We start from the raw sequence: 15,550 nt of genomic DNA on the forward strand, positions 1-15,550 counted from the left end.
CCATTCTTGCAATTGGAGCAAAAGTTTCGTCGAAGTCAACACCAGGTTGTTGGCAATAACCCTTTGCAACTAGTCGAGCTTTGTTCCTTACTACTACTTCATTCTCATCCTTCTTGTTCTTGAAAATCCACTTTGTTCCAATAGGTTCATCTTTTCTTGGATTTGGAACTAATCTCCATACTTTTAGTCTTTCAAATTGAGCGAGTTCTTCTTGCATAGCTTTAACCCACTCTGGATCACGAAGAGCTTCAGAGACAGTTTTGGGTTCGATGTTGCTAAGAGAAAGTGCAACAAGACACTCATTTACTGAAGTACGAGTAGATACTCCGGCTTGTGGATCTCCAATAATTTGATCAGTAGGATGATTTTTCAGTATACGTGACCATTTGCAATCATGAGGAAGATGATCTTCTTGTTGAACATCTACATCATCATCATTGAAACCTGAGTTTTGTTAAGAGATGGAATCATAGCGTGGTAGAACAGCTTCCTCACAGGATGGATGATCGAATTCAAGTGGCACATACACATTTGGAGTGTTTATCGGATTGGTAGTCTGAGTAAACTGGGTAGGTTGTTCTTGAACATTCACTTTAGAAGAAATATTAGGAGAGGGTGGTGAAGAAGAATCATTAAAAGAGGATGAAGAACTACTACTAGAAGATGTAGCACCTTGCTCAGAAGAACTTGATGATGATTCATGATTGTTGTCAGGAACTGGATTATTTGTCTGAATTGGTTCAACGATGATTTGAGGTTCTTCATCATGAATTGATTTAGAATTGTAGAATTCTTCAAAAAGAATATCTAATTCATCACTTATTGGAGTTGGAAACTTCTTGAATTTAGATGCTAAAGTAGAAGTCCTTCATGAAGTACTTGAAGCACTTGGATCATTACTTGTTGGTATCAAACTTTCTTGTTCAAAGATCATGCCCGACATCTCATCAAACCAAACATTCATTGTTTCTTGAATTGTATTTGTTCGGCGATTGTAGATTCAGTAGGCAATCGATGTCTTGGAATAACCAACAAAGTAACTTTCATCACCTTTCTTCTCGAACTTTCCAAGATTCTCCCGATCATTCAAAGTATAACAAACACACCCGAAGATATGAACATAATTAATGTTGGGTTTGCGTTTGTTAACAACCTCATAAGGAGTCTTCTCGAAACGCTGATTGACATTGGACCGATTCTGAGTGTGACAAGCAGTGTCAACAGCTTCAGCCCACATATTGGAAGGCAACTTGGAATAAGCAAGCATTGTTCTTGCAGCTTCCACTAGCGTTCGATTTCTCCTTTTAACGACACCGTGTTATGGGGTACGAACTGCAGAGAATTGGTGAGTAATGCCCTTGGATTTACAGATTCACCAAATACGGCATTCTTGAACTCAGTACCGTTATCCGAACGGATGTAACGGACTGGAAGTTGAAGATTTACTTGAGTAGAAGTGATGAAATCGATCAAAATCTAAGTTGTTTCATCTTTGGAGGCAAGAAACTTGACCCAAGTATATCTTGAATAATCATCAACAATAACCAAGATGTATTTCTTCCCATTTCGACTTTGTACTTTCATCGGCCAACAAAGATCCATGTGAAGCAAATGAAGAGGTGCTAATGAATTTGGAGATTTCTTAGGTTTATGAGAAGCTCGTTTAATCTTCCCAACAGCACAAGAAGGACAAACATGCTCACTCTTATACTTATAGTCCGGCAAGCCTTCAACAAGATGCTTGTTGACCACAGTATTGATGGTTGGAAAATTTAGGTGAGAAAGCCTTCTATGCCACAACCAAGAATTCTTTGATGTAGCTTTCGAAATGAGACAAATATTGTCGGTTGGTTGGTTATCATCAAGATTGACGGTAAAAAGGTCATCATCGCGGTCGCGACACAGAATGTCAACTCCATCTAGAGTTTGGATTTTGCAAAGAGATTGTCGAAAAAGAACTTGAAGATTGTTGTCACAAAATTGTCCAACACTGAACAAGTTATGACTTAATCCTTCAACATAATGAACTTTGTTGATGACAATTCCATTGCGTTCAATGTCTCCATAACCTAAGATAGGAGCGAAATTGTTGTTCCCAAATCGAACAGTTCCCATGAATCGTTCGATAAAGTTCTTGAGCAATGCTTTATTGCATTCAAACATTGTTTTGAACACCCAGAATCGAGTATCCAAACACAGATGGTTATTTCCTGCAATCAAAGAAATTTAACCGACTTTAGGTACCCACATGAAGACGGGTCCTTTGTGGTTAGTTAACACAGGCAGGGTATATAACTTAGGAATTGCATTCAAACATTCTTTGGAATCAACATGAGCATTAACAAGCACATTATCAATAAGCACATTTGGATAAAAAGTACGAACATTCACACATGAATTAAAAGTAACATGTCTACCAGCAAACAAACCATACACACGAGAACAAGAAATAACATTGTTTACAACATCACAAGGCCTAGCCTTGGCACCATTAACATTGTTTTTCACTGAGGACTTAAAAGATAAATTGTTTGACTCAACAGAAACATGTTTCTTCTTACTACCAGCTTTTCTCCTTTGTCTTTTCTTCTTTTTCTCAACATTAGTGAACTTAGGTACTAACAACTTAGCTACCCATTTAGTATCACTATTTATGTTCTTTCCACCTGTTGAATTGACACTAAGAAGATTAGAATGAGGGTTTTGAAGCACTTTTATCTTTTTAGACTCTTTTGGAGGTGCGGAAACTTCTTGTTTCTTAGGTTTATCATGAGAAAACCAGCCATATCTATCCCTATACCTAGTTGCACCATTAGAAGTATTCCTAGTCAGCAAAACTGAGCTAGACTTAGACACTTTAGGTAATGAACTAGATTGAGAGTTAGACAAAGAAACATTTGGATTGATTTTCAAAAGTTTCACTTTGTTGTACTTGATTTTGGGAATGGTCTCAACTTGTTTGGTTTTGACATGCTTATCCGGGGTAGAAAACTTTGTTTCTAACTTAATATGAAGTTGGAACTTTGGAAAATGGTTTTTGAGATTCTTCTTTTGTTTCAACCTTGATTTTGGTAGATTCAATTTTTTTTCTCAGTTTCAGAATCAAAAACATATTCTCCCTCCATAATTTATCAAAATCATCTTTTGTGAAAAGTTTCACTGGAGAAAGTTTTAAAAAATCAGGAATCTTAGTTTCCAACTTCACATCATGGGTAGTCTCAGGAATTTGGTCGACTTGAACTGAAACATCTTTGATCTCACAAGAAATTTGGGTAGAATTATCAACACCTATACTAGCCCTAAGCTTAGGGTGAACAACTAACTCATCAAGAGTATCACAAGTGAAAAACTTATAGAAGTACCATATCAAAACTAAACTATGCACAAGTTCGTCATTAGATTAATCAGATTGCACACAATCATTAGCTATAACAGTAGCAGCATTTTGACATGAATATTCAAGAGAATCAGTCAAGGTCTGAGTGGAGGAATTTGTAGATGAAACACAAGTAGTCTGGGTAGAATGGTCTACTGAAGCACTTAGGTTAGTTTGAGTAGAAACATTCACACAAACTTTTTTGGTATCTACAACAATCAATTTTTCCTCTGATCTTTGATTTTGAGACTTGAGAGGATCAATGACTTTTTGTTGAGAATCCACCTTTTGTTGTAAACCTTTTATTTGTTTTTCCAAAAATGTTGATGGAATATACATTTTAGTAGGTTTAGTTGAAGGACCAACAGATTCTTGGTTTTGAAAATTCGATGCAATTTCTTCCAATTTAAAAATTGAAGACTCTTTTGTTTTGTAAGAAGCATTTAGAGCATCGTAGTTAACCAAAAATTCATCTTTTGGTTTCTCAACTTCATCGGTCTCAAATTCATTATCCAATGGACGAATAAATTGTTGTACCATACCAAGTCGAAGGAATTTTTCATTATACAAAGGTTCTATTTCATCCTTGGCTTTTTGCAATGGTTTGATATTCTCAAATCCCAACCCGAGAAAGAGATCATCTTTTACAATTTCTGACTTGTTAAAATAGGTAGTGAAATCCAAGAGAGGGTTTTGTTCAACTTTATATAATTTCTCTTGATAGAAAAGTATATTCTTTTTAAATTCCTCAACTTGTTTTTCAAGATTTCCAATCTCAATGCCTTTTAGAAAACAAGTATGATTTAAGTCAGAAATCTACCTTTCGAGTTCAACGTTGTTTGGTTCAGCTTTTTGAAGCTTCTTATTGAGAATATCAACATCCATTTATCTAGCATTTGCCCTAAGCCATTCATTGGTTTTTTGAATTTCAAGATCTTGATTGGCTCTTTCATGATCTTGAATGGTCTTTTCAAGATTAAGACATTTTTCTAATAACTTAGAATCAGGATAGGCATTCAACTCACATTCTTTAACCAACATCCTTTCTTTATATGATTGAAAGTCTTGTTTAATAGTATCATGATCAAAAAGTAATTTTGAATATTCTTCAAGAAGTTTTGAAAATTCACTTTTAGATAATGAAATACTATTTTGCAAATTTTTGTTTTGTTGGCTAAAGTCTTAAAATGAGTTGTCAAGTTAGATAGAGCTAAATTAAGTGACTCTTTATCTCTAACTAATGAAAGAGTAGAGTTAAGATTTACCTCATCATCAGGGTACTCATCATCAGTGCTTTCAGCCTCAAAAGCTTTGTTCTTGGCCAACCTCGCCATAAAGCAAACATTAGCAGAAAGATCTTCATCTTCATCATCTAAGAGCAATAGCCATTTGTCATCTTCAGCAAGCAATGCATGACCAGCTTCTACTTGCTTGGCTAATAACATCTTCTGCTTGTAGTACTCATAGTTCCGCTTACGAGGTTGTTTGCAATCAATAGCAAAATGACCAGGAATACCACAATTGTAGCACTTTTTGTCGGATGCTTTACCCTTCTCAACAACTTGTTTCTCATAGCCTTCTTTCTTTTCAACATGCTTTGATCCAGTCGATTCACCTTGTTCATAATTCTTGGAATGATAGTGTTCCTTCTTGGGAAATGCACTTGTTGAAGAAGTGCGGAGATTGTTATTTGTAGGCCTCGCTTTGTAGAACTTTTTCTTGAAATGCTTAGTTACCGCGGCAAGAGCTTGATATAGTTCATCTGAGACACCATCTCTTGTAGCCATCATATCATCTCCCTCCTCATCAGATGAAGAAACAACTACCATTTGCCTTTTAAGAGCTTTAGAAACCTTTTTTTCAACAATCAATGCCAAAGGATCAGAAGATACAACTTCTGGCATTTTGTTTGATGAAGCTTTGTTTAGAACTTGATGTTCATTGAGTTTGAAGGATTCATGAAGATTATGGATGGTGAACTTGGCCAGATTTTGATGTTGCTTAATCTGTGTTCCATAATCTTCCCATTCAGGACCAAGAGCTTTGATGAATTTAATGTTTAACTCAATCTCTGATTTCTTGACATTGTTCTTCCTAAGTTCATTTATGACATTGCAGAATCTACAGTAGACAGCCTCTAGAGATTCATTTGGCAATTTGCTGAAGTTGTCAAACTCAGTCAACACATTTGTCAATCTTATTCTTGAAGTCAAGTCAGATCCTTCCATTTGTCTTGCCACCTCATCCCATATCTCCTTGGCTGTATCATAAGAATCAACAGAACCATAGATTTCATCTGGTAGTGCTTTGTATAAGCATGATCTAGCTCTGTTATCTGCAGTTGTTCGATCTTTTTGTTCAGCATTCAAAAGATCAAGAGTGAGTATTGCACCGGTAGTGGGATGGCGATGAACTGCAAGTCCATTAAGAATGGAATCTTTAAGTAGGTGACCATTCGGTTGACATTCCACATAGTCCATGAATCTTTTCTTCCATAGTCCATAAGAACCACGGTAGAGAACTGGAGGTCTTGTATCGGAACCCAATGCCAATGCTTCACGAGAAGCCATTTGAAAGAGATTTGTTTTGAAACTTGAAATGAGAGTTTAAAAAAAATCAGGAAGAGAAACGATCTTGATGAAGACCGTTCTAGGTGAAGATCGTTTCCGGAAGATCGTTCTAGATTTGAGAACAAAGGCAAGACGATTGAATGGAAGATCGTCTTGGAAGAAATTCAGTGAAATTGGTCTAAGTATGAAATGAAATTGAAATTGAGATATGTTTTTGGATTTTTAAAATGAGAATTGAAATTGACTTAAAGGAATTGAAAATGAAAATTGAGAAATGAAAGACATGGAAATGAAACGATCTTGTTTAAGATCGTCTTAGAATTTTGAAAGGAAAAAGAGACGGTCTTGAGATGAAGATCGTCTTGGGTTACTGAGAAATTTTCTAAGTAATTTTTGAAAAATTTGACAGAGTTTCAGTATGACTTTGGAAGGAATGAATTTGAGCAAAACCAATCACGAATGATCAGTTATCCAGGAAGTGTGTGATTCCAATCACAACAACTTCAATTAAACAACCAAAACACACCAACTTTTAACAGACACTGAGACGATCGTGGGGAAGATCGTCCTAGAGTCAGGTAACTGGGACGATCTTGGCAAGATTGTCTTATGTTTCTGCCTTAATTTTCAAAGTAAACCACTTTGAATTGACCAAAACCGATCCTTACGGATTAGTTAGCCACAATCAATGCTTCACACCACAACCACTTGCTAGAACGATCTTGTGAAGATTTTCCTACAAGCCACAACACACAGAGTATGAACGAATGAAAATTCAAGCACTGAGACGATCTGCAGAAGATCGTCCTAGTGAGAATCGTCTGGAGATCATCTTCTTCAACACATCAGTTTTCAAAAACTCCATTGATGACTTTTAAAACTTCAATATCTTTCAAATTACTTGGAGTTGGAACGTAAAATTACTTGCAAAACGTTTGTTGTCACGTCCGCAACAAATAACAAAATTCAGCTAAAAATACAACAGAATCAAAATCCGAAATTTGAGCGCCAAAATCCACAAATTCAATCTCGAGAGTTAGATCGAATTGGAACTGGAAACTTAACAGGATTATGTTTTAAGCTATAAGGAATCTAAATCTGAACAAAAATTGATGATTTATGTGATTTACACAATGAAAAATGATGAAATAGGGGACGGTATGAAAAACGGTTTTTTAATTTTGATTTTTGATAAAATTGAGATCAAAATCAGTTATGGATCGATATCAGAGTGATGTTTTGCTTTGATACCACATGTAATAACACGATTTCTGCTCTAGATTCGATCTCAACAATGGCGGATGTAAGTGCGTGTGTTCTTGGTGTGTATAGTGTGTGTATTGTGAGAGAGTATGTGTGTGTGTGTGTTTTGAGACGGACTGAGGTGTAAGGAAAAATTCTGAGGGTTGTTATTGAAATAGTTATGTGTACATGTATTTATATGATGCCTAAGGAATGAGGAGTATTTATACTATAAGTCCTTACACATGCTAAACTTTATATTTAGCTCCTCATCCTTAGTTATCATATATCTATGATTTAACAAGTAAGTCCACAATCTTAATTACAATTTATCACTATTTTTGGATTTCTAACACGTGGATCCTAGCAAGATTGATTCAGTCAAGAACTGGAGAACACCAGAGACACCGACTGAAGTCAGACAATTCCTTGGTCTGGCTGGCTACTATAGAAGGGTCATCGAGAATTTCTCTAAGATTGCGTTGCCGCCTACGCAATTAACCCAGAATGATAGGCCGTATGTCTGGGTGAAAACAAGAAGCAGCGTTTCAAATCTTAAAAGATAAGCTATGTAATGCGCCAATTTTGAGTCTGCCTGAGGGGTCTGATGACTTTATAGTGTATTGCAATGGATCGGGTCAAGGATTAGGTTGTGTGCTCATGCAAAGAGGCAAGGTGATTGCATATGCCTCACAACAATTGAAAGTCCATGAGAAGAATTACACAACTCATGACTTGGAATTAGGAGCAGCAGTTTTTGCATTAAAGTGCTAGAGGCATTATTTGTATGGGACCAATTGTGTAATCTACACGGATCACAAGAGTCTACAACATATTTTCAATCAACAAGATTTGAATACGAGACAACGAAGAGGGCTTGAGTTACTCAGTGATTATGACTGTGACATTCGTTATCACCCGGGGAAAGCCAATGTAGTGGCCGACGCCCTATGTCGTAAGGAACGGGTTAAGCCTAGACGAGTACGTGTTATGAGTATTATAGTGCAAAGAAGTGTTAGAGATCAAATCATAGAAGCACAGTCAGTAGTTGTTGGCGATAAAGATCTTCTTAAGAAGGAACTACGAGGAATGGAACAACATTTGGATAGAAGAGATGATAACGGCTTGTATTTCGTGGACAAACTATGGGTTCCTTCCACTGGTGATTTACGAACATTGATATTGAACGAAGCTCACAATACAAGGTTTCGGTACATCCGGGCACCGACAAGATGAACATCAAAAGCCTGCGGGGTTACTCAGACAACCAGAAATTCCTAAATGGAAGTGGGAGAACATAACTATGGATTTCATTACTAAGCTACCTAGGACGAAGGAGGGTCATGATATGATTTGGGTAATCGTCGATAGACTGACAAAGTCTGCCCATTTCTTGGCCATTCGTGAAAAAGACCCCACAGAGAAATTGGTGAGGAAGTATGTAAAGGAAGTCGTATCAAAACATGGCATACCAGTTTTGATTATTTCAGACAGAGATACTCGCTTTAATTCTCAGTTTTGGCGAGGGTTTTAGAAGGCCTTTGGGACTAGGATAGACATGAGTACGGCGTACCATCCACAAACTGATGGTCAGAGTGAACGTATGATTCAGACCTTAGAAGACATGTTGAGAGCCTGTGTCTTAGATTTTGCTGGTAACTGGGATGACCATCTACATTTGATAGAATTCTCTTACAATAATAGTTATCATGCGATTAATATGGCACCTTTCAAGGCATTGTATGGATAGAAGTGTAGATCACCTGTCGCATGGTCTGACTTTGGCGATAGCCAGTTGGTTGGGCCTGAGCTTATTGAAGAGACTGCCAAGAAAATAATTCAGATTAAAGAGAGACTTAGATTAGCACATGAACGTCAAAAGAAGTATGCTGACGTCAGACGTAGACCATTGGCATTCAGTTCGGGGACTGTGTACTACTTAAGGTTTCCCCGTGGAAAGGAGTGGTTAGATTCATCAAGAGTGGAAAATTCGGACCAAGATTTATTGGACCTTTCGAGATATTAGAAAGAATTGGCGAGGTAGCTTACCGATTAAGACTTTCGGAAGAGCTTAAGGGAGTTCACGACATATTTCATGTGTCGCATCTTCGAAAATGTCTAGCTGAAGAAGATCGTCATGTGCCTATGGACGAAATCCGGATTGACGATAAGTTAAATTTTGTTGAAGAGCCTTTAGAGATTGTGGATCGCAAGGTGCGGAAACTAAAGAAAACCAAGTATACACTTGTCAAAGTTCGATGGAATTCAAAGCGAGGGCCTGAGTATACTTGGGAACGGGAAGATCATTTCAAGACAAAATACCCCCAAATGTTTAAAGGGACTAATTTGAGTTGAATTTCGGGACGAAATTCTTTTAACGGGGTAATAATGTAACAACCGTCACCTGAGCGTTCATCTAACTGTACTTTTCCGTTCGAATAAAGTTAGTAACCATCAAACATAAGTCTAAAGACGTGAGTTTTTATGGATTAAAGTATGATTAAGACATGTTATTTTATTGTATACTAGTGTGTTAGACTTTTTAAGACTTGGTGCGAATGTTTGAGAAAGACTAGCTGTTTAATAGAAATGCCTAAATAAAGACTTAAAATACTTTTGTGAGTCAAATATGGTCATGTGACTAGTCGTTGTGTTCGTAATGCAAAAAATATCATAAAATATGGTCAAATCATTTCTATGACATTTGGTGTTCGCCCGGTAAGTAAAAAGGACTAAAACTGTCAGACGTTTTGTTAGTCTGACGGACCCCCCTCCCTTGGCCTTGCGTATAAATACAAGGCCAAGCCTTTTGCTTTTCTTTTCTTGTTTTGGTTGTCCATATCACCTCACACACATAGAATTTTGCTTTCAAATTCTATCTTGCAAAAATCGCTTGATTTCGGTTCTAAACGCATGCAAATCAATCAAGGCTTCAATCTTCGCTCAAGAAACTAGTGTGTGTTATCAATTTCTTCATCAAAAACATAAAAAGGTACTGATTTCCAAGTTTTTAATTCGGACCTTAACATATTTATGTAATTACTTTTCAGTTCTTATCAAAAGCTAAGCGAATCATGTCTTTGATTATTGTTTATGCATCTTTCGGTTATATTTATGTGTAAGAACTGAAATTGAACCTTGATTAAGGTTTGATTCGACCCATTATGCACTCATGTAATCGGTTTTGTGCAACTACAAATTGAAGATATCCTTTACTTGGCTAAAAGACTAAAAAACTAGTCGATTTCGTATCCTAGATCAAGATTTGTGCAATTGTCAATCACATTATGTATGAAATTGGTCAAACATCATCCTTTTTGTACTGAGTTGTGTAGCTTTTGTGCATCCAAGATCCATGGGTATGAATTGGCTAGCCATAATCTACGTCGTTTTAACAAAAATCGCATCGAAATCGTCGTTTTTGATCAAAATGCGTCCAAATCCGACCCCGAACAGGTCTAGCTCGACCTCTACCTGGTCTAGCTCGAATTAGGCAGATCTAGCTCGACCTAAATCAGGTCTAGGTCGACCTCTTCTGGTCTAGTTCAACCTCTCCTAGGTTTTGTCGCTTAAACGTCTCGTAATGTTACTAGTTTGACCCGAAATGATTTGTTTTAACTCTCGGACCCTTAAGTATTGGGAAGAACTCATTTTGACCTCTGTCCAAGTCGAACTAGACCTGCCATGGTCGAGTTCAACTACTTTCCAACTCATATAGTCGATTTCATTAGCCTTTCGTGTCCATACGCGCTTAATCGGTTCTTAAACTTGACTAGTTTTTTAAAATGGTGTAGTTGGTCCAATTGGCTAAAGTATGATTAAAAGATTTTAAAATAACATATTTGGGCTGTAGTTGGTCGAGTTGAACCATTAGGTTGAGCTCAACCTCTACTCGTTTCAGTTTCGTAAGCTTTTTGATTAAAATCTCCGGTTTTTGTCTAGTTTTGATTAAATTCGAGTAAAACTTATTTTTGGTTAGAAAATGATTTCAAATCAGGTTTTATTGATAAAATAATTTATTTTGAACTTAAGAAAGGACATTGGTGTCAAATCTAGACTCTTGTTCGGTTTATTCGAGTCTTGTCAAACGCCGTTTTAAAAGTTAAATAAAGACATATGGACTTAAAGGCATTTCTAATAGGCTAAGACTTACGAAAAAAGACGTTCATTTTGACTTGTCATGTATTATTGATAGGTGTTGATTGTCGTGGACATTGATTGTACTTGTCGTGCTCTTTCATTATACTGTCATAACACTTTACAGGTGAGTTTCGTAGCCCCTTTTTTTACAAGTTTTGGGGTGGAAAGTATACTTATTTTTCAAATAGTTTTGTCGATTTCTGTTTATGTTCAATATGGAGTTTGTGCGTATAGAGTTACATGTGCCATTTGACGTGCTTGAATCTTGCTTATATGTGTGTGATTGTGTGCTTATTTGTCGTGCTTATTGTGTGTGTTGGAGACTTGGACTAAGGCAGGTACCGTAAGGCCGGACTTTGAGTCTTGAGACTTTGCGACATTGAGACTTTGAGACATTGAGACATAAGTCATTGAGACTTGAGACTTTGGACATAATATGGCGTAACTCTGCTCGTTTAAATTGAACAAATGCTTGTTTAGACTTAAAAGAATCGACAAATCACTTTTATCTATGACTAGACTTTTTGACGCCAAACCTACGAACTCACCAACCTTTGTGGTGACACGTTTTAGTATACTTTTCAGGTACTCAGGCTAATCAGGGATAAAGACTGCTATGCTAGACTTGGACTTTGGAGATTAGTGCTGCTTTATTTATTGTCAGACTTTAAGGCTACATGCCTTGGACTATTTCTTTTATGGACATGTTTGTAATAAGCTATCCTAGCATCGTTATGACTTTGAACTCATGTTTTGGGAATATATCTATTATATTCTATTTCATTTAGTAGTATCTATGTAATTCCATGTCGTGCTGTACTTTTCATGACACCTCATGTTTCCGCCAACGGTGGGGTGTTACAATTCAAGCAATCATCCATACAACAACACTGAAAGAGTACACACTCTGCAATCATCGTTCAACAATAACTTAGTTAATTAGCAATTATTGTTCGTTCATTCATTCAATTGTTCATTTATTTCGATTGTAATCCTTCGCAAACCAAAATAATAAAAAAAGAACAGTCGAAGGGTCGAGTGCATCCTCCCGGGGTTTTTTTTACCTAAGATCACTTAATTGGATCAAGTATTTTTGCTCATCAACCAAATTTTGGTGTCTTTATTCTTTATCGCATTTCTTTAAGATTTCAGTATTAATTTGCATTACTTTACATTATCTTCAACCGTTTTCTTAATTACTCAAAGTATTTCTATCTCAAAGATCTTCTTAAAACTATTTTTAGCCTAAACTCTTAGTTTAGTTATTTTTGTTAAGAAAACTTTCCTTTTTAACTGAAGATCCTTGAACACCAAACCCCACTTTTAAATCTTTGGTTCTTATGTTGTCTAAAATCATTTCTAAAATTATCTTAGCTAATTTTTGACCGAAGCAGTATCTTACCTTCTAATTATTATCTTGATTTGATTAGTTACTGTTGATGTAGTCAAGTAAGTCAAGTATAATTATTAACTGACATATAACATCATGCAAATGATTAATACGTTTTCCTTTTTTTACCCTTAATAAACAACTTTGATCTTCGCGTTTGAAATAAAAAAGATCAAAAGATAGTTTCTATTCATTTATAAAAATGTATACATAAGTAACTTCTTGAAAACAGATTCATCTTCCTAAAACCAAAAGAGTCTAAAATATGGGCTCCGGCATAAAGAGTTTCTAATCAAAAACAGTAGGCTTCAACTTCTTGGCAATTTGTAAGTAGATTAAATCCACTTTCACCGTTTGGAGTTCTTCCTTGCTTTTTGCCAACTCTTCTTCTAACTCTTTTATTCTAGACGCGCTTTTCTTTGGTCCAAAAGCGAGAAGATGAATTGATTTTGATTTTTTATTTCTTCATCTTTGACCCTGGCAACTTCCATATGTGCGTGTCGCATCTGGGAAAAGCACTATAAAAAAAGGGATAATTAGTTTCCAAAAAGGGCAAGATAAAGTTAAATTAAATTTTCATACATAAAGGAGTCCTCTCTCGGATTTTTTAACCCCCCAATGTACTCTAGGAGGATCATGGATTTCTATATGAGACTCTCCGCTTGTGACCTCTGACATAATTGTGTAATGGTAATATACGGAAACTAAGAAAATAATTTGAAACTTTTTGAACATACGAAGAGAGAAAAAGTTTTATGATTTTGGAAATGCAAAACTATTTGCTTATATAGAGGGGTGAAAAGACGGAAATGAACCGTCAAGTAGTTATCAATCACGTCATAACTCTTGGCTTTCCACACGTCTTATCTTTAATAAGATTTTAAAATTTACTTATTGACTCTGGTCAAAGCGTACTCTAGAAGATTCAAAGTTATTTTAACAAAATAGATTTTATTTAAATAACTTTGGGGACAATTGTTACGGGTGAAATTTCAGGTTTCATTATCTTGAAGGTCCAAGATCTTGAAGTCTTAAGATCTTGACAAATCTTTATTTTTGTTTTGCTAACGATATATTTCAAGTGTCATTGTTATTTCCATACGAGATAACTATGCAGGATCTAGAATCTTCAATACGAGGCTTTGAAGAATACCTCTAACGGTATAAAAAAGGTTTAACACATGTTTTGTCTTATCAACACGCAAAGAAGACTAAGTCCACCAACATAATCGGACTTCAAGCTGATTTCCACACAAGGAGAATATCTTCAAACGGCTACAATATAAGTCAAGATATGCTCCAACGTTCCTTTGACGAAGACCTGGAAGATCCCTACAAAAACGGAAGATTAGTTAGGGTCTTGAGTCTATATAAATGAAGGAAGTTGATCGATCATAGGCATCTGATTCATTATCTTTTTGCTCATAAACACTTGTACTCACATATCACTCTCATCCTTTTTATTTTCACACTTAGAAACATCGATCAACTAAATTCATCATTATAATCATTTTAAACACAATTAATAACAAAACAAAGGCAGAGACGATTACTTCCTCCCGGGGTTTTTATGTCGGCGATCCTTAAAGGATTAAGCGCTTTTCCTCGATAACAAATCTCGGTGTTCTTTGTTCCTTTCTCTTTTATTTATTACATTATTTACATTATCTTTGTTTATCTTGTTTCTTACGATAATAATTACATTTTACTTTGTTCTTTACATATAATTTGCGAATACTTTCGACCTCCTTCTTTTGTTTAAGTCGACATAATCTTTGATAATCATACTCTATTTTACAGATCTTTGAATCTAAACATATTTTACAAGCTGTAGGTGCAGTTTCTGAGCACCTTTTATTGTCCGTCGCAATACAATTCTAGAGGCTGGTCGTGATGAAGAGAAGGCTTCATCAAGGTCGTGATGATGTCATCATCACCGCGTGATGACATCAGCACGAAGTTGCTAGTTCGTGTGAAGGAGCTTAAAGCCCACGAACGAGATTGAAATCCAGCCCATTTATACAACCTATATATATAAGACTTAGGTTACAATTTAGGGTTAATGGTTTGAGTCTAGACAGAAACTATTCACCACGCACGGGGTAGGGATCTATACCCTGTACCGGTCAGATGTATACTGATTTGGTGTAATATTCATATGAATAATGATATATTACGAGTTTTTCATCTGTCCTTATCTCTTATTCTTTATGTATTTCGTGCATATATGTCTTGAATTATTCAGAAACCTCAAAGATGAGTCTAAGTGGATTCCGCATACTTAGATGTTGTTAGATCGTGATTTAATCGGTCCAAACCGCACTTACAATCGGTCCAAACCGCATACTTAGAGCAGGGGGAAGCGATTTTGCTTTCAATCACGATGTTAATTGAGGATTTTTTTTCTGAATTCGTGGCTTAATTTATGAAGATGATGAAATTCATGTGTAACTTCGTGCTTACGTCAGCACGAAGAGATTTCTGCTTAGTGCTTACATCACACGAACTCAGTTCTTCGCGTGAAATTCACGACTTCGTGCTTACATCAGCACGAAGTGGATCAACTTCACAATGACGTCACCACGAAGATGTTTGTTCCGTGCTGAGGTCACCACGAGTTCATGGACAAGATATCACGAATTCTGATTAAGTTCGTGTATACGTCATCACGAAGAGGACTTTCCCTCGTGCTGACATCACCACAAAGATAATCACATTTTTATAATCAAGTTCGTGCTTATGTCATGCCTTAGTATTCTTTACCTCGCGCTGACATCATGCTGAAGGTGATATATCGATCTGAAACAAGTTCGTGTTTACATTAATACGAAG

This window comes from Erigeron canadensis, chromosome 8 (genome assembly GCF_010389155.1).
Source record: "Erigeron canadensis isolate Cc75 chromosome 8, C_canadensis_v1, whole genome shotgun sequence".
In the NCBI taxonomy this organism is placed as follows: domain Eukaryota; kingdom Viridiplantae; phylum Streptophyta; class Magnoliopsida; order Asterales; family Asteraceae; genus Erigeron; species Erigeron canadensis.